The 20,647-nt window shown below is 34.0% G+C and overlaps 1 protein-coding gene across 1 annotated transcript in view; it reads left to right on the plus strand.

The window, feature by feature from the left end:
• LOC113403121 (flightin) overlaps positions 1–20,647 on the plus strand; it is a 137,901-nt gene that overhangs the window by 73,628 nt on the left and 43,626 nt on the right. The gene's annotated exons all lie outside the window — the stretch shown is intronic.

Here is a 20,647-nt window from a genome sequence, read left to right on the forward strand (position 1 = left end):
GAAAAGCCTGCCTGAACTCTTGGACAATAGAGACCATGTAAACCGAAAGAGTCCACCTCCTTTCCACACGGTAATCTGTGCTCAGAGCACAGCGGTGTTCCCAGTCGGAGACCAATTGATATATGGAAACATTCATTATCTAAAAGTGTCCCAAGATTTTTACAGGGTAATGTATTCAACCAGTGCCTTGACTGTTTAGTTAATAACGCTAGAAGCCAGGCATGGTTTTGGGTACTTGTTAAATTTTGTGTCAAACTGTGTAGCGTAACGTGGACCAATGGCGAATCCCAAAGTTTTTGTTTTGTAACTTCCTTAGGGATATCATCATCAACTCAAATGCTAGAAAACTTTATAACTGGTTTTGTTTCATCGGTCGGTTATATAAGAAGGACAGCTTAATGCGCCGCGAATTAAATGTTCATGCTATTACTACTAAAGCAGCTTTTTAGAACTGCATTACACTAAAGTGGTGACCGGATGTTTCTGATATTTAAGAACTTGACTTAAAGCGACCTCAAATGTCAGATGCTAAGTTTAACGGTAAATATCACTGATGTGAAGTTTCCGGACATCGGTTAACATTTGCGATAATCCAGGACACGTAGCAACTCACTCAATCAATAGAGAAATAGCATTGGCGGAGTAACAATGAAGAAAGCAGTCAATCTCTGCGAAGAACGATTCTCGAGGAGACCAAGAACGTCATTCAGTCATTCTTCTTCCTATTTGATAACATCTTGATCTTTGATAAAAGGAAACTTTTCTGATAAATTCTTAGGTACTGTGCGCAAAAATCTCGTTTACCTAAGGGATATCGGAGGCGATGAAATCAAATGCTCAACTAAAATTTTAAGTAAGTTGTATAAATGTTGACATTTCATGTAGTACCTGATCTTTGTTTTAAGGATCCTGTAATAATAGGAAGAGATATTTTAGAAGTCGGTGTAAGTATAACAATTAATAATGATAACTTGATATTTTATTTTAAAGAACAAATAAATGTTTGTGATACCAATATTAAACTAGACTCAATCCATATAGATACTGATTTGGTTGGTAGAGTTAAAAAGGCCCTTGTTAAACTCTTAAATTGATACGCTGACTGTGTGTGTTACAGGACTACCAACTGGGGCGCCCGATGAGGCCCGCAGGTCAGTCCGGCCGGCACACCGCTAACGCCATCTTTTAAATGACGAGGAAACAAGATTTAACAGCTAATTGGTCAGCTGATGGTTGGCGAGAATGTTGAACGGCGCCATTATTGTGTAGTAGTCAACTGCAAGCGCTATCACGTCTCGACGAATCGCCTTTATTCTTCCTAATTTTTATTTTGTGGTATTCCAATGACTTACAAAAAGGAAAAACAAATGGCTTATGCTGATAGATGTGGAAATCTGCCTTTAAATATATTATTATTTAAATAATACATTTGAACTTAATATATATTAATTAAGATTAAATATGTTATGGAGCGATGTATAATATGCAGCGATTTCTATTACTTTTATTTGTTATGAATAATTTTAATATATATTTGCGAGCAGAAATGAAAGCGATTTAATAACTAACTATAAAATATTCTTAATAACCTTCAATTACTTTCATTATGAAAACTAATTAAATATATTTTTCATTGAAGGAAATAGTTTCATTTAGCGATGTCGCTTAATTAAACAAAACCCCCACAATAGGGAGGTACCCTTTTTTGTTTCCGCAGAGGTAAATCAACAAAGATCTCATTGTAACAGGGCCGATTTTCCGTCTAACTCAACCATCTTGTGTTATTCTTGCGTCTCTAGAGAACCCGAGGCAGTCGAATAGGTTAATGTTACAAAACTAACTTTTAAGGTGGGCTTTTGTATCCCATGGGCAGGTTGTTTATTTTCTGCTCATACATCATATTTCATACGTATAGATAGTCTACAAAAAAATCTGGTAAACATTAATATCTATGTACTTATGTATATTAAATATTGTAGAGGTATTTCTTATGAACGAGTAACAAATAAATTTTTAATAGCTGTTCTTTTTTGAAACTATAAATTATATGAAATTCGGTATTCTTGCTTCCATTTAAGAGTTAAAACAGGCAGAATGGTGTTTTCGAATTTAATTTATCATGAGGGTGGAATTAGGGATGGAAATTTGTAGGTATGTTCATTTTTAAAGTTTCAAATATGAATGAGATAAAAACTATTCTTATAGCGTTTTAAATTTCATCATCAGAAATCGGTGTTAAGGCTTGCCTTTTTGAGTAAATTACGTAATAGCCGGGATTTTTTAAGAGCAAACTCAAACGAACTCGAATAGGATCGTGATATGTCACAGTAAGTTAAATGTTGAAAACCGACATATAACGAGTGATCTACGAAGTGAGTACTGACAAAATCAAAATTTTACATAGTTAGTTGTCCTAATACCACGAGTAAGATACGAAGTGAATTCTTAAAGAAGCGCACTCCTGATATTGAATAAAACTAATTTTGATGTGTTCAACTAATATGAATACTAAGTATTTTCCCTGCGTTATTTTGATTAGTTACTACGGATAACGACTTATTCACATTAATCTTTTTGTGAAGCAGACATGAAACAGATTCGCATTTCCCTTTGCACTTGCACGATATGAACTTCAAAAAGACGGGTTGCGCGGGTTCCGCTTTGTTGCTAATTGGTTCAATTCCTTGACTTGTCCGCCGCCACGCCTTCTTCGAGGATTTTTGTAAAATTCGAGCCGCCAAGCCGATCTAACTCGAGAGATCAGGCACATGCTGAATGCACTCCAAGATCAAAAGAGCAAAATTATCATCAAATTCGCGCTCGGTATCTCAATAACCATTAACGGTAGGTTAAAATTGTACAGAAATTAAATTGTAGAGCGAAAATGAAACAACAAGAAAGTGTATTATCATAATTCTCGTATCACGACGCTCAGCCGAGGTATCGCAAAAAAAAACGATATTCCACACTTTTCTCAAGGTGACGGCGAACATAGTATATAGAAAACTAATATCGAATGTTGCAAATAAACTTTTCTTACAACATATCCAAAAATCAGCCCTTTTAGTTTATTTGCATTTAAAAATGTATATAATGACTGCACTATTGCTGTTTTAATTAAAACACCTTCAATCTAGCTAATATACGATGCTCGCTGTTTACAATAGTATTTTGTTGTTTTTAGGCCGGACAGGTTGCATTTTTTTTTTATTAATAATATTTGCAATTGTTTTGGTAATTTAGCTGTCATGGTATTCGGGCTATTATGTTATGACATAAATGGTCCATAGACGAATTTGATGAAAATTAACATGAAGTAATCTTTAACCCCAAGAAAAGACATAAGTTACTCTATATACATATATAATACCTAACAACAAACTATTAGAACGCGAGTCAAGCCGCGGGCGACAATTAGTGATTAATAAAGCCATCAAAATATCAAACCAATTAATCTCCTGTGTGTCATCTCTATTATATATGACATTCGGAGAATATTTTGCGCTGAACTTGCGTAGGTAGACAGATTGGAAAAGCTAAAAATAAAATAAAATTGAACGTAATGAAAATGATATATTCATTCAGCCGTATTAAATTCTTGAATTATTTTTTTTATAATGAACTCTACCACGAAACAAGAAATCACAAAAAAATAACAACGTTGAGGGACGACAATTACATTGTGAGCACTGTGCTAGCAAATTGTACTTCGACTTCTTCCGAGACAAATATAAGCTCCAGGAACTTTGACAACTGAAAGTGTACAAAGATTATAAGTAGATGACTTTCCAATTTTCTCTATGAAAGGATAACGTTGATAATTTCTCAATCAATGTTTTTTAGCAAAATTTTCTATTTCAAGTAGACTATGTTTAGTTATTTAGAATTTTATGTCTCAACGATTTTTTTACACTTCATCCAGTTAAAATAGTTTTTAAGGCTAATTTGCAGCTTTTTTGCGATCTTTAAGTATATCTACCACCGTATGCTTGTGTATTTTTAAGCGATGAGTTTAACAGTTACGAAAGTGTTTTAAATAAATTCGTACTTAGACTTTTAAATTTTTAATCCAGTCTAAAATGCGTAAATGGTAAATAGATAAATTTAATATTATAATTGCGGCTCTGTCTAAAGTTTGAAAATTTAATGTTGCTTCTAATAAGTTACAAAGAAAGGATAGCGACTTTAAATGGAATGCTAAAAGTCTTTTAAAATTCAGATGCAGCACTTTTGTAAACTAATATTAACAAAGTGTCTTGGTTTTCTTTAACTAGTATTTAATGATTTGTAGATTGTATCGAACTATTGAATATTTAAAATTATAGTTGATATATCTTTTTATGTTTTACTTATAAAATTTTAGTTATGCTAACATAAATTGTTGTGTCTGTAGTTTTTAAATCCTTAATACAGTCGTTGCGGAGCAGTCCACAAACCTTGCGGTCGTGTCGATCCTATGCGGGCTCGTAACACGATGGGATTCCAGGGCGGGCGCTGGTGTTTGCTTAGGTTTCATTGGGAAACAGGCTTAGGTGGCTGTTTAACAGTTGTCTCCGCACTGCCACGTTCTCCAAGGTCTGAAAGAAGGTCTCAATTTGGTTGTTTTGAAGAAGTAGGCGGGGCTGCAGAATCTTTTTCTACTTACCGTCCTATAAGTCTGCTAGAAGAGGCTGGAAAGCTTTTTGAGCGAATTCGCTTCTCGTCTGTGTGGAAATCTGTCGTGTATCGGCTCTGGCCTAGCTGAATGCCAGTTCAGCTTCCGACAGGGCCGTTAGACCATTGACAAAAATTTGCGCTTCCGGTCTCTATATGTCTCGGTACATGGAATAAGACGGTACGAAGACCCAAAGAGGGGTGTGTTGGGAGCCTCCGCGTCCGTCCGTCGCGTCGTCCTCTCGCGTACGACGCAGTCCTCCTGTAACTCTCCCTGAAGGTGTCAGTGTCGTTTATAATGCGACACGTTGGTGCTGGCATCTGGAGAGAGTTTCGAGAGAACCAAAGAGCTCGCCGAGCTTGGGGTGAACATTGTCATTGGTAAGTAAAATCCAAAGTTCGCAGCGGAGAGTGGCAATGTTTTACAAAACATTTTTTTTGGTGGTATGGCTCAATGCGAACTTGTCTGAGTACCCACTCACTCATTCTGTATTCTACCGCCAAGCAGCAGTATTTGATATTGTTTTGTTCCAGTTTGGTAGGTGAGTGATCCAATATAACTACAGGTACAAGTGGCGTAGCATCACAATTTCCAACATTTCCAACAGTTTATGTAACAAATGGTTAAAATTTCATACGTCAATGGAAACTAGCATCCTTAATTACACATTACTTTGTAACCGAATTGGTCAATAAAACCTCCAAAAAAAAAATTCCAATTGCAATCAATTAAACTGGAACAAAAATTAATCTTGGACATAGCAACTGAAAATATGTTTAAATAATTTAATTATTTAAATTGTAATAAAACTCTAAATTAAAAATGAAGAAATAGGCTAGCAACAACAAATTTGTAACGTGACAATATTATCTCATAAAACCAACATAATAATATATCACATAAAATATTCAATCACACAATTCACAGATTTACAAAACATCCTAGGAAATAATGTCGGTTTTAATATTAATAAAACGGGATATCAAAAAAGATACTACCTGAGTAGTATATAACACTTTATCAATATACCGTGGTTTTTGGTCTTGTATGGAAACCGAGTTTTCCGTATATTGGAAACCAGAGTACAACAAAGTAACTAAAGTTGTTTAATGTACGCTCTCCGACGGGCGTGAATACTAATGGACTGCTTTTAAAATATATCTTTAATGCAGTCACTTTATTATAATGCAGTGATAATGGATTTTAATTTCGAGTTCAAACTTTAAGCCGTGACACTGCAAAAGAGTCGGACATGTTTTGTGTCCGATCCCTGTTAATTTTATTGTGTTAAAATTATTCATCAACGTATTTTTAATAGGTACGTTGATGAATAATTTCCAAAAAATTTTGAAATGTCTTTGACAAACGTTTATTATTTGAAATGAATTTTTGTATTCGAATAATATTTTTTTAAATAAAAAATAAACGTTAAAATGTATATGCAAGTTTAATCAATTTTATTTTTGAACTTAAATACTTGCTTTTCTTTGTTTCTCATGTATTATTTTCAATATAGCGTAAAAATATGTTTATGAATTAGTCTGCATGTGTACTAATATACTAGTATCGACAAATGTGCCTAACAATTGAATATCGTATACGACGTAGTCATATAATGAAAAATTCTTATCAGTATATAAAACGACATGATAACTTTCTTAATTTAGTTCCTGAACAAATATCACAAAAAGCTAACAATAATTTGATTTCTAACATAATATTATACACACAATGAATTGTGAAATTGTGCGCACTATGAAACAAAAATTGTTTCATAGTGCGAATCTATAATTCAAAGGAAAATAAACTATTGAGTTTCAAGACTAAATAATCGGATAACAAAAGGGTGTTTTATTGGTAAAGTAATGATAAATATTATACTACTATACTTGTGCATGAATAATAATAATATGTTCACTAGGAACATTGTTACAGTAAGTATTGTAGCTTTTTATATATTTTGTTGTTATATTATGAAAATACATTCGGAGATATCATCACTTATCTGAAAAACAGGTATATTATGGTAAATATATATATATATATATATATATATATATATATATATATATATATATATATATATATATATATATATATATATATATATATATATATATATATATATGTATATATATATATATATATATATGTATATATATATATATATATAACGAAGGTAAATGAGGACCTCCTTATCAGATTTGTAATAAGGTGGATGAAACGTCTTATCAAAATCAAATAATATTTTACTCTTTTGAAATCGTTTATTCTCTTTTTATATTTTTGATAATTTATTTATTTTTTGAATGACGGCTGTCGCCAATCCAGTCGCCGCCGCTCCATCTACTTCACTTAACCGTACTAAAGACGATATTGTCATTATTTTAAGTGATAAAGCAATAGCGATATATATTATTATTATTATATATATATCAGCGACAATTTTAACAACCGTTGTGAAACGGTCACTACTGTTCATCATGTTACTGTCAAAGAGCCGACTCATCAAAACGCAAGGCCTCCTTTCATATTCTAGTGTTTCAACTATTGATAAATTGATTAGAGCTATTTATAATGTCAAATAATATATATCGGTATTACAATTTAACTGAAATCAGTCAGTATGTATGTATGAATTGGAGGCGTGACGACTGACAAAATGACTGCCAGTGCAATTGTAATATCACTTGGGAAATAATATCACGACTTTGGTAATACCCTTCGATATACGAGGACACATTGTTCATGTAGTAACCAGTTAATGTATAAAGCTATATTGTATAAAGTTCAAACTCAATCGACCTTATATTTTTATATGCAATCCTAATACAAATAAATCCTATAAAATAATAAGTACGGAATAAAACTTTAAATAAATTTGTATTTTATATATGGACGCAATGTTTTGAAAGCGGTGAACTGAAATTCCAACGCAAGGATCATTAATTGCATTTCCATTGAATGTCTACCGTTGATCCAAATTTTAAGCTTGGCTATGTTGTTCTCTGATAAAGTTCTAGTTTGTAATGAATGTGATCTCACTCGTACGTGTTAGTTTACGTCTCCCGGCGAATCTGATATTGGCTTGTTAACTATTATACTGCTAACTAAATCTGTTCCGACGAGTCAGCTATTACATCCATTTAAATGCTAGTAGAAGTGTACGACGGAAATTAATATATCATTTTTTTTACAAAAAAATCTATTTCTAGAATAATACACATTACACGTGTAAACAAATCTCCATTTTATCAAGATCCTTCATCCAACAAAGAATTATTTGGATTAATAAAATGTATTCCATTCTTTCAGTTAACATGATTGTTTAAATCTGTACGTCACGTTGATATCACATTATGCTGGTTTTAATGTACGTCGTACATAAATAATTTTTATTTTCCAGGTGACATGATGTGAATTCGTCATATTAAATATATTTAATTCGTAATATAAAGGCTGCGAAGACGAATGCTTGCATCTGTATCTTCAAAGACTATAGTTTACCAAAGTTTATGATTAACATTCCATATTCCATGTGTACAATGCGGTACGAGGTCTATAAATTCTAATTTTGGTTCCGTACGGGCTTTGTGTATAACGTTAATTCGACTTTAATTGCCCTAATCTTAGTAACTGTGTTAGACTCTAGTATTTAATCATTTCAAGGAGTAAATCTCTTGGAGTAAAAGCTTACTCATAATAGTAAAAAGATATACTTGCACTATGCTTATACTTTTTAATTTTGTTTTGAGTCAATATATACTGTAATTCCATATGACTAACGTATTGGATATATTAAATTTGTTTCAAGATATTGATAAATTGTCTGTGTCGTCATATTTAGACTAAGCATTTATGTAAAATTCAACAAGCGGTTACTGAAAACCATTATTAAACAGTATCGATCGTTGTTATCCCCGCGTGTTCAACATATGCTGAGTTTGATAGTACGTGCACTATTGTGCAGATATAATTTAATATTTATTATGTTTTTCGTTTATTATTATAATTACGTTTTTTATTTGTGTCTTTGCTGCGTGTCATATCCAGTTTCATATTTTATTCGAAACGCGAAATGTATCATTTGTGTCGGTCAAATGTATTTAATTCAAAATTCAATTATGAAATAATATAATAATAATAATAAATAAAATAAATTCGGTTGAAACGAATAAAAAGGAACTTGATATCCATTAAACCACCAAAAACATTAACGTTGCAACTTGTCATATGATCATGATTCTAAAATAAATAAAATATTATTGACACGATTCGACTAAAGTAAATAGATAATATTAATTACTGATTTGACTAGGTGAAAATATATTTCAAAGTGCATTTAGTTTCATATATACATAATATATAATGACATAAATAGTATTATCACAAATTTCATGCATAAAAAAATATCTTAGCTGTCTTAACTTTTTTTTAGCTTTATTAAATGCTTTTTTAATATAAGATGTTTGATGTCAAAACATGGAGTATTATCATTTTTATAATTGCAAAAAAAAATTAATTAACAATATATTTATAGAAATTGAAACCTACGAATACCATTAGAAGCCGTCCCATTTCTATATGTTAATGTAATTAAAATAATTTTGTATTATATTAAAAGGAAAGATATTCAGAGCTAGTCTGACAAAATTGAATATAATTTAACGTAATAATTATTGAAAGGGATTACCTCTAATATCTATTGAATGTTATAACGAGTACCATTCGTGGAATAAAATCAGTCAACTATGAAATGTACATAAAATTAATAATTATTTTATTCCACGAACATTCGCTATTAAATGCTTAATGTAATATATGTTTAATGTATTTATGTATCTATGTAAATATCAAATACTAGAATAATAATCTTCTTCTATATTAATAAAAATGAAGGTTTGCGTGATTGACCATTGCTCTGATAAATGGTAGAAATTTCTTGGATTTTCTATATACGACCTCATAGGATATGACAAAAAACCCTTAATATGTAAGTTTTAGGTAAACTCATATTATACCCAACTAAGGTTAGTTCATGTAGCTAGTACGACGTTTAAGGCACCTCAAGAGATCAAGTCCAAGCTGGCCGCTCCTCGTACAGTGGTGATAACGCTGAAGCCGGAAGAAACAGAGTACTGGAGCTGCCGACAGGGGAGTTGCCCCGCTGAAGCGGTGAGGTATGGAGAAATTTCACGTGGGCTCGGATACATGAGTTTGGTCCGCATGACGTATCCGATAAGTGCGGCGAAGAAGCTGTTCGACGCTGGTCGTCTCTTGGAGTACAGTGCCAGTTGCGCGGTACTCACGACCTCGTTTCGTGGGCTGCCGCCGAGTGTGGCACTACAAGTCAGCAGATTGGGATGGGATGCGGTCCTTCTTTGCATCCTACCCATAGGGGCAGGTTTGTTTCTCGCCGGATGATCCGAGCGTTGCTGCTGACTCTGTCACCGATGTGGTACTTCAGGGTATGGAATTGTTCATTCCGTATTCTGCGGTCCACATCGGTGGCAAGTCCCAGCCCTGGTTTGGTCGTTTCTGCAAAACGGCTTCACGTCGAAAATGGGAACGCTACCAAGACTGGGCTAACGCATCGGCGTCTCGTGATGTAAATACCAGCGCATTCAGAAAGGAATATAACTCTGCCTCTAGGTCCTTCAAAAACGTGATTGCTAAGGCGAAGACGAAGTACATTGGCAGAATTGGCGAGAGACTGGTGCGCCTCCCTTCAGGAACACGTGCGTTCTGGTCTCTCGCTAAGGCTGTCTTAGGGAATTTCTGTCAGCCCTCTTTTCCATCTTTGCACAGGGACGGTGAGTCATTGGCCCATACCGCGAAGGAGAAAGCTGATCTTTTAGGCTCTCTCTTCGCGACGAACTCGACTCTGGATGACCGAGGAAAGTCACTACCAACAATCCCGTGGTGTGATACTACGATGCCGGAGGTTAAATTCCGGCAAAGTGCAGTTCGTCAAGCTTCTTTCCTTGGATATTCATAAGTCGAGTGGACCCGATGGCATCCCTCCAATCATGCTACGGACTTGTGCTCCCGCGTTGGCGCCGGTCTTAACGTGTCTTTTCCGGCAATCCTATGCATTCGGCGTCGTCCCGAACTCCTGGAAGACTGCTTTGGAGACCCGTCCAATTATAGGCATATAGCCATTACCTCCTTGTTCTCCAACATAATGGAGTCCATTATAAACTGCCATCTCCTGCGGTACCTAGAGGAGTACCAGCTGATTAACGACCGCCAGTACGGTTTCCGTCGGGGTCGCTAAGCCGGTGATCTTTTAGTTTACCTGACTCATAAATGGGCGGAAGCAGTTGAGATCAAGGGGGAGGCATTAGCAGGCAGTCTGGACATAGCGAAGGTGTGTGCGCGATCGCGTGTGGCATAAAGCGCTTCTTTCGAAGCTTCCTTCCTATGGGCTTCCCGGGAAATTATGCAATTGGATTACCAGTTTTTTTGGCAGATCGGAGCATCAAAGTCGTTGTCGACAGTGCATGCTCCGACTTAAAATTCGTCAATGCTGGAACACACAAGGCTGCGTTCTATCACCCATTCTATTTCTTCTGCATATCAATGACTTGTTGCAAATCAGTAACATCCACTACTATGCAGACGATAGCACCGTAGACACCTCATACACCGGCCGTGCTAATATTTCTCGGGAAAACGTCGAAGAAAACCGGAACAAACTTGTGTCTGAAATCGAGTCTTCGTTAAACAAAGTCTCGAACTGGGGCCGGGTAAACCTAGTCGATATCATCCCCAAAAAGACGCAAGTTTGCGCGTTAACTGCTAAAAAAACACCATTTGTCGTATCTCCACGATTCGAGAACATTCCGTTAGCCGCCACAGCTAGTATCGGAATACTTGGCATCGATATTTTAAGCCTCGTTCAGTTCCGCGGTCAATTGGAGGGCAAAGCCAAATTAGCATCCAAAAAGCTCGGTGTGCTCAGCAAGGCAAGACAGTATTTTACGTCGGCCCATCGTCTAAGATTATACAAGGCGCAAATTCGGCCTCACATGGAGTACTGCTCTCACCTCTGGGCGGGTGCTCCCCAGTACCAGCTCCTTCCATTTGACCGTATCCAACGTAGAGCGGCTCGAATTATCGATGATCAAGCCCTTTCCGATCTGCTCGATCCTTTGGCTTTGCGGAGAGATGTTGTATCGCTCTGCAGCTTCTACAGAATTTTTCACGGGAATGTTCCGAGGATTTGTTCGGATTAATCCCGGCTGCTGAATTTCACCTTCGGACATCTCGTCAAAATTCCAAATATCACCCGCATCACTTAGATGTCCGAAAATCCACAACAGCGCGATTTTTAAGACATTTTCTGCCTCGCACAACCACTCTGTGGAACCAGCTTTCGCCGGCTGTTTTTCCGAACCGATACGACTTGGGAACCTTCAAGAAAAGAGCGTACTCCTTCCTGAAACGCCGGCAACGCACCTGCAAGCCCCCCGGTGTTGCAGATGTCCATGGGCGGTGGTAGTCACTTTCCATTAGGTGAGCTTCCTACACGTTTGCCACCTATAACATAAAAAAATATATATTATAAATGTTTAAAAATTTTTAAATTTGAGATGACAAAAATATTATTAATTGCCAATTTTTTCATTATATTACATTAGACATTACAAGAACAAATACATAGAGCCAAAAACTTGGTGTAAAAGTATATCTTTACTAATTTTTTTTTTTTTTACAGTTCCATGCATATAAACAAACTAATACTGGATAATATACTTTGAAGCTACTTTATGTGTTCCTACATTGTTAAAATCATTACAAAGGAAAAGATACTTCTGAGTTTGCAAAATTCTCAAAGAGTGAGTGCCATTAGTTGACTTTTCTAGCCGCATATGCTGCGGAACTGAGCCTTCCTGTCAAAGATAAATGACGTAATGATGGATTTTAAATGATTTTTTTTTATTTTAACTTTAAGTGATAATTCTTTGTCTATATAGTAAATATTTTTTTTATAATTATTCAAAAAGTAATACTATAAATACACATTTTAAACACATTTTAAATACTTTATTCTGTTGAGCCTATCTTCAGACACCTATTAAAAATAAAAACATCAATACTAAAATGCGATGAAAGGCAAAAAAACATAATTTTTTAATATAACGGTGTTTTTCTATACAATATTAATAGCTGATCCAAAAAGAGAATAAATGCTGCATTAAAAAACATTCTTATTTAGTCATGATGAAGTCCCCCTGATTTTCATCCAAGGTCGTTCTTAAGAACGATAATTAATCCAACGCAGGAAATATCATACTCCATGCTGAGATGCACAGATACTCCTAGATAGAGTTCAAGTACAAGAACACCGTGCTGCTTTCTGAGACAAAACGCAGTAAAAAGTGCCAACTTCTTGATCCTGTACTGCTACAATAACCTTTTGTTCCCGCAGTGGAAACCTTCAGTACGGTAATCGGGCCCGTGGGTAATATGGCATAATAGCGCATAACCGGATTATGTCCTACCCTGTAAAACCACTGCGATGGCCATTCTCTACAGAGATGTAAAGAGAAGTTATATAATATACTAGCTGTGCCCGCGACTTCGTTCGCGTAGTTGTCGGAAACACTATCATGATTATCGTTTGATTGCTCACGTTGGTTTTTGTTATTATAATCGTCAATAAGATTTAATAATATGTTTTACAGTACTTTAGCGTAGATTATATTTTTAGTTTTATTTTCTTGTGGTAGAAGAACATACTGATTTTGCCCGCAACCCGATCTTAACAACGCGACATATAGTTGGCCGTGTGAAAAGCAGTCTTGACGTAAATCGATTCCTACGTGTTTAAATGTTTGGCCCTGTGATTTATTAATGGTTACGGCAAAAGATAACTTAATGGGAAATTGAATTCTTTTAAAATTAAAAGGTAAATCATTTGGAATCATTGGGATGCGAGGTATAAGCACTGTTTGACCAACTGCCGGACCAGTCAAAACTGTTGCAACGATCACGTTATTGCGAAGGAATTTTACTTGAAGGCGGGTCCCGTTACATAAATTTGGTGGTTTAAGATTTCTGAGTAAAATTATCGTAGCGCCTATTTTTAACTTCAGGGAATGTGGTGGAAGGCCGCTCGGGTTTAAAGAATTGAGAAACTCTTGTGGGTAATGGACAGCATCTTCTTGATCCATTACATTATCAATAGATGTGTAGGTAGTTATATCGCCTGGAAGTTTGGTTAAAATTAGGTCGTTAATTTCGTCAACGCTACTATTTCTCGCCGCCAATATTGCCCTTTGACACATCCATTGGTAATCTTTATTTTCTATTTCGACGATATTAGGGTAAACTTTTGATATTAAATCCTCTATGCTAGTCACTTTTTCTCCTAAATCGCGATCAATTTCAATTTTATTTTCAGAATGAGGTACTTTTCCATCTCCTATTAAAAGTAACTTTGAAGGAAAATTTGTACTTCCTCCCCCCAAATGTGCTCTCATATTCGTAGATAGTTTTAAGGTATGGACAAATTTCCATAACGGTGAACTTTTAAGGCAAGACCTTACAATGTCTGCTCTAGTTCCTCTTAAAATTACCGGTAAAGTTTGTCTAAATAAATTACCAACATCTGTGTTTTTATTGCTTATTGTTATACGGTCAATTATGACAACCCTTTTCTTAAACATAAAAGAAATATTGTACAATAGTGTACGATTGCGAATATTTTTTTTGTTAACAATTCGATGCAGGTGTATCGACATCTGGATGTAAGACAAAAGAAAAAGTCAATTGTAAATAAATAAATCACAAACAAAATTCATACTCTGCCAAAACAAACAAAACGTTCAACAGGAAATGTAATAGTAAATCTGAATGACTTTTCTTTGTCTTGGATTAGGAGAAAAGTTCATGAATTGTAATACCTGACGGTAGACATGTTTGCTTAAACACTCAATTTTGATTCCAATTTTCTGTCATTATATAGGACCACTATGTACGTATAGGGTTTAAAAAAACATCAAGAAGAAGTGTATTTATCGATAGACCAGATTTACAAATTTGGAGTATATCATATATTTACAAACCTACCTTGGCTGACACCGCCTCCAAAAATAACAATAATTTTAACTATAATATATTATCGTAATAACTTTGCTGACTTTTAAATAGTCTAAATATTTTTAATTTCATTTTACATAGTATAAATCTAAAAAATATTGTGATCATTGTTTGTTATTCATAGGTTTGTGTTAAGTTAGATTTAAAGTGGGTAGGTACATACTTATCTCCTTGCGTGGAAACACAGAACGTACCTACGTATTGGTAAGTAGAATAAGTTACTTGATTATTAAGTTGTAGAATAATAAGCTATTATTTTTTACTTTTTAGAGCATATTATTTTTTTTCTCTTTTGAAGTCGGTTTTTTTTGTCAAAATTTTTGTTTCTAAAAGATTCGGCCGAGTATCGCTAACGTGCTCCTTAGAATTGTTCCGTTCCCTTCCGTACCGTTACTTTGTCATGGATCCTATGCTCAGAACCTTACCAAACTTTCACCATAGTACCCTTGAAGTATATCCTTTATAATAAAAAAGAATCATTAAAATTGGTTGGCACAATTTTGAGTTATTCACCTATTTATCGCGCACATACATAATGCACATTTAAGACTTATATCGTTTTCATAAGGATACCATCATCGTAACAGGATAAAATTAAAATGGGGCCCCACGGGAAGCACTACCTTTCAAACAAAAAAAAATTATCAAAATCCAGTGAAAAGTTATGAGGTAACAGACATATAAAAAAAAATACAGACGAATTGATAACCTCCTCCTTTTTGAAGTCGGTTGAAAACAAACAATATTAACTTAAACGTAATAAGATAAACAAACCGAACAATAAGAAGTTTAGATTGTTTCTCCTTTGGTGTTATTATTTCATAAGGTGATTATAGTACAACCGTGTTGAATATGCTTGAACGTAATAGAAATTACTTGAAATATTGAACTACTAATTTATTTGTGTAGTCATTTTAAACGATATTCACCTATTTGCTTATTTGCATAATTTATTTTCTCAGTGATGATTAATCTGCATCGGTGAAAGTATCGCTCGCCATTTTGAACTTTTTTACGTGTGTAATGTAATTTTTATACCTTATTTATACCGTGAAACGTTTGAATTGTTTACTTGCAAAGTACGAAGGAATGTTCATTGAAATTTTATCTTATATTGTAAGTTAAAACTACAGCAGATTATGATTTAAATGTAACCGATTTTATACGATAAAAATTAATGAGCAAATAAGCTGATAACAAAACCTAATTTTGATAAATAATTTAACTATTAAGAATGTTAATTTTTTTAAGTCGTTATGTGCATTGCTACTTCGCAGAACTACACCGCGGGTGAGAGTGGCGAGCGCGGCGGCGGGGCTGACCCGCCTCCCCCTCATCCGCCGCCGCGCCCCGCCTGCTAGCACACTCTTAACAAATAGACATATAGTGTCACGGACTTTTTTTTTATTATTAAAAGAGGAATATATCTTTCATACACATTTTTTGAGTAACTTAAAACGTTTATGCTGCGCACGCATCGAAAGTCCATAAATGTGAATAATTTTCCCCGTTTTTGCAACATTTCTCACTGTCGCTGCGCTCCTATTGGTCGCAGCGTAATGTTATATAGCCTAAAGCCTTCCTCTATAATTGGACTATTCAACAAAAAAAGAATTTTTCAAATCGGACCAGTAGTTCCTGAGATTAGCGCGTTTAAACAAACAAACAAACAAACAAACTCTTCCGCTTTATATATTAGTATAGATAAGAAGTCTAAACGTGAATTCGTGAAAAATACCATTTTAAATGAAGACAAAGTCGCAATTGAAACTTTGGAAGTAACTTATAAGTGGAATAGAATATAATTCCTAACAGGAAAAAAGGTATATTGTGTAATAATAGTGTTGATGTTATATCAACTAGTTGCCCAACCCGTCAACTGGTTATATATTTTTTAAGTAAGTTATAATTATTCGCCAACCCATCGACTCCATCGTATTTTCTACTTTGTACGTCAACGATGTGCGTTAATTTGTTTGTTAATGTTTCGCAATATTTCATAAATTTCTTATCCGAATTACGAAGTGTACAAAACAATATTTATCTATTTTTAAGTTGACTTCTAAAATTATAATGTATTTTATTCTTTATGACAATTAAATTAAACTTGGTCGTTAAATTTTTCCTATTTAAATAAATAAAAAATATTTCAATTAACACGAATTGATGAATAAGACCCGTTGAGTGAAAGGTTGGAACTGCTCTAGTCAAAAAAGACAACTGGGGACGGGGACGATAAAAGAGGCAGCGGTGTTCCATCCGCAGCAAATCTCACCCCCTACTGCGCACTCTAATACATCTGCCTAGTGCGGTGAGTGTAGGACAATATTTTGACAAGTTTCCACGTAAAGAAGATTCTAGTTCCCGAGAGGCTCGCCCACGGTGGCAATTGCGGTGGCGGGAAAAGGTATGAAGAATCACCAGGCTACCAAACTTACAAGCTAGTTAAACCGGGTTGCGTAGCTACCTTAAACTATCCGCCGAATACTACCTGAAGGTTATAAATTTATATGCACTGCCTACAACACACTCAATATGTTGCAGAAGCCACGGCAGAAGATATTGTAAAGACCATTAATAGCAACGCGTATAATATTGTTATGAGTAACTTCAACGCCAATGTCAGCGTACAAAAAATCGGTGAATGGAAAGACAGACCTGTTTAGTCCGTAACAAATCGCAAAAAACGAATGCTGTTAGCGTCCTGGAAGCGCAGAGGCTTCGATGAATTCATTATTTCAAAAGAACTCTAAGCACTCTATAAATCAAACTCAAATTCGAATGATCATTAATGATACAATTTACTCGCCGATTTACATTACCCCAAGCTATTACTTTTACCCCTGTTGGAAATCACAAATAGTGTAACTTTGGAAATCACAGAGAAGAGATAGCGCATCAAAACTCTTCGGTGTGCTCCCCCTTTTGAGCTTATAAAGAAACGACGAATCCTTCGATCATTTTTGTCACATAATGCATTAAACCTAATTATGACGAAACTCTAATCCTGAAGTTTAAAGTCAAGTAGAGAGTTTTTATGAACATGAGGTTTCACTGTTGATACTTTCACTTTCAATAATTCAAGCAGTATATAATTGTTTGTTTAAATATCTTTTGATTCAGTGTTTCATTCGAAATTCAAAATGTAAACGACAATAAAAAAAGACTAATCTATTAAGATGTATTCTTTTAATTGTTTATATTTATTATTATCCGAATATTTTTTCAAAGTGCTTTACGGCTCCAGAAAGGAATTCGAGTAGCAGAATAATTGAATGCATATTATAATGAATAATTCCATGCAAAACTTGTATGTCTGGTATTTTTTTAAATAATCAGAATTTGATTGAATATTATCGATAAATTAAATTTTCCATATTATTATATTAAAATACATATTAAATTCCACTTTAGAAATACAACATTTTATTCATTAAAATAAAGAAACCTTACATCACATCAATACTTTAATTAGAATGTTTATATTAGAATAGAATTATATTAACACTGCAAAGCTTAATAGTTACTAAAACAATTGAGCTAAGTTTAATTTAAACATTAAACAGATAAATTCATTTGATTCTGAAAATTTATCTCGTCTTATTTTTAGACTAATATGCAATTGAAACTCATAGTTTTAAATAAAGCGATCTTACTAGTACATTCTATTCAAACTGTTATATTTTAAACGATTTCAATTAATTCATTAATTTTGCGCTTGATCGTGAGAAGCCTCGTTAAGATTTATGTTATTTATAAAAAACAATTGCGCTTATTAAATTTTTTATTTATATATAATATTTATAAATAAAGTTAAAAATAATTCATATTAAAGTTATAACTGTATCATGTTTATACAACTCCGTTTATTTTCAGTATCCATAATCGTTGACTAATAAAAAGAGCAGGTTATTTTGTATGGTTCGTATGTCGTTAAATATTTGATACAGTCGAACCGTTCTTAGAATATATGTGCAAAATGTATAAAAGACTCAGTATCTTCATTTAATAATACTTTTAAAGGTGACTGGAGGGTTTATTTTTCTCCGAGAGCATCGGAAATGCGAGCGATTAATACTGCGAAGATTCTAGAAAAGCTTCCACACCATCGTGAATATAAAATTAGCAGGTACTTTTCAATTTTGATATGTCCCAGACATATATTTATATAAAACCTTTATGTACATTGTTACTATAAGTTTGCCAATATTTTTTTTCTGTTTGAAATATTCACATATAACTTCAACGTCGCCGCTCTCTCTGTCTCGGGATTCGACATTCCAATGAACTACAATTTCCCGTAGAACGCGCCCACAGCGGATGTGTTCGAAGTGATTGAAGCATCCCCATCAAATGTAGGTTTTAGAAATATGATAGAGTATTTATGCTATTCACACCTCGGCAATACAACTGGAAATTGGAATTCATATTTATTTATGTACTTGTTGTGTATATATTTCTTTATACACTTATTATAAAGAGGTTTAAATTATTTGTTGTCTGTTGTTTTGTCCTGAAGTAATGGATAAATTCTAAAGGTTTATCACTGGTATAGAACTATATTATTCCTGAGTACCATAGGGTAACCGTATAAAGTAGACCCGTGCGAAGTCAGAACCGATGGCTAGTATAAATATGTATATAAAGATTTATTTTCTTGTGTGTCAATCAATTGAAATCTACTGAACGTATTGGTTTAAGAATATGGCCAATTATGGCAGGAACATTCGTGATGGTTCTAGGCTAATATTTCTTTGACAACCGTTCGTCTTTCTCCCTTTTTTATTTAATGCCCAGCGAAATGCGCGGGTAACTGCTAGTAATCTAAAACGGCGACGAGAGACCAATAGACACTGAACTGTTATCTTTTTCTCCTCTGTTGGTCAATCGATTTCCATTTTGTTTTGTAATTTGTAATATTTCATAACAATTTGATATTCATTTAACATCGTAACTTGATTTCATTCTCGAATATCTACCGCTGGGAAACCAATTGTTTTTATACAATAGGAGTTGGTTAATAATTATACCTATAATATAATATTAATTTTCCCGTCTCGTATCAAGGAAAGAGTGCTAAAAGCTGGTGCGGAAAAAGCTAAAGCGAACAAACTATCCAAATATACACTTCTTAATCCAAATTATTTCTTTGTTCCATTTGCTGTTGAAGCAGTTGGACCTTGGAGTAATAGAGCAAAAATCTTTATTAAAAGTACAGCAACTCGTCTTATTTGACTCCAGTTTAGATAGAAGAGCTGGTTCATTTTATCCGGAGGATTTCAAACGGGGTAATTCAACTGGTATTCTTGCCACCATTCAACAAAAGTCATGATTTTTACAGTAGCAACTATTAATTTTTATTTTTAAATAATTATGGGCCTAATGTTAATAGTTCTTATGTAAATTTAATAATTATTTTACCCATCCCACATGTTTCATAATCAGTCCTCTGCCTAAAGATTGTCTGTAAGAGATAGCTGATTTAGCGATAAAGCCATCTGTTGCATCTCATGAATCTTATGCAAATTTTAGATTTGATAGTTTTAGAAGGCAATAAATATAATATTGATCACTTTTTCACCATAAGGACCATCAAGTTAAGTCTCATAGTTTAATTTTATAGATTTTACTGTGAAGGGAAATTTCAAATTATTTACTTTTAACGATTACGCAATTTAGCTTGGTAACTGAATTTCATAAAACTAGTTCATAGATGTTGTCAAAACACGGGAATATCAGTATGATGTTAATTTTAAAAAATAAGCAGTCTTATACTCATATCAAAGTCTTGTATAAAAATTAATTATTAAAATAAGTTATTATTTTTATTTCGATAAAGATCTTTTTCGTTGTTCTAATAATCCATATACAGATCTATAAATAATT

This window comes from Vanessa tameamea, chromosome Z (assembly GCF_037043105.1).
Source record: "Vanessa tameamea isolate UH-Manoa-2023 chromosome Z, ilVanTame1 primary haplotype, whole genome shotgun sequence".
Lineage (NCBI taxonomy): Eukaryota > Metazoa > Arthropoda > Insecta > Lepidoptera > Nymphalidae > Vanessa > Vanessa tameamea.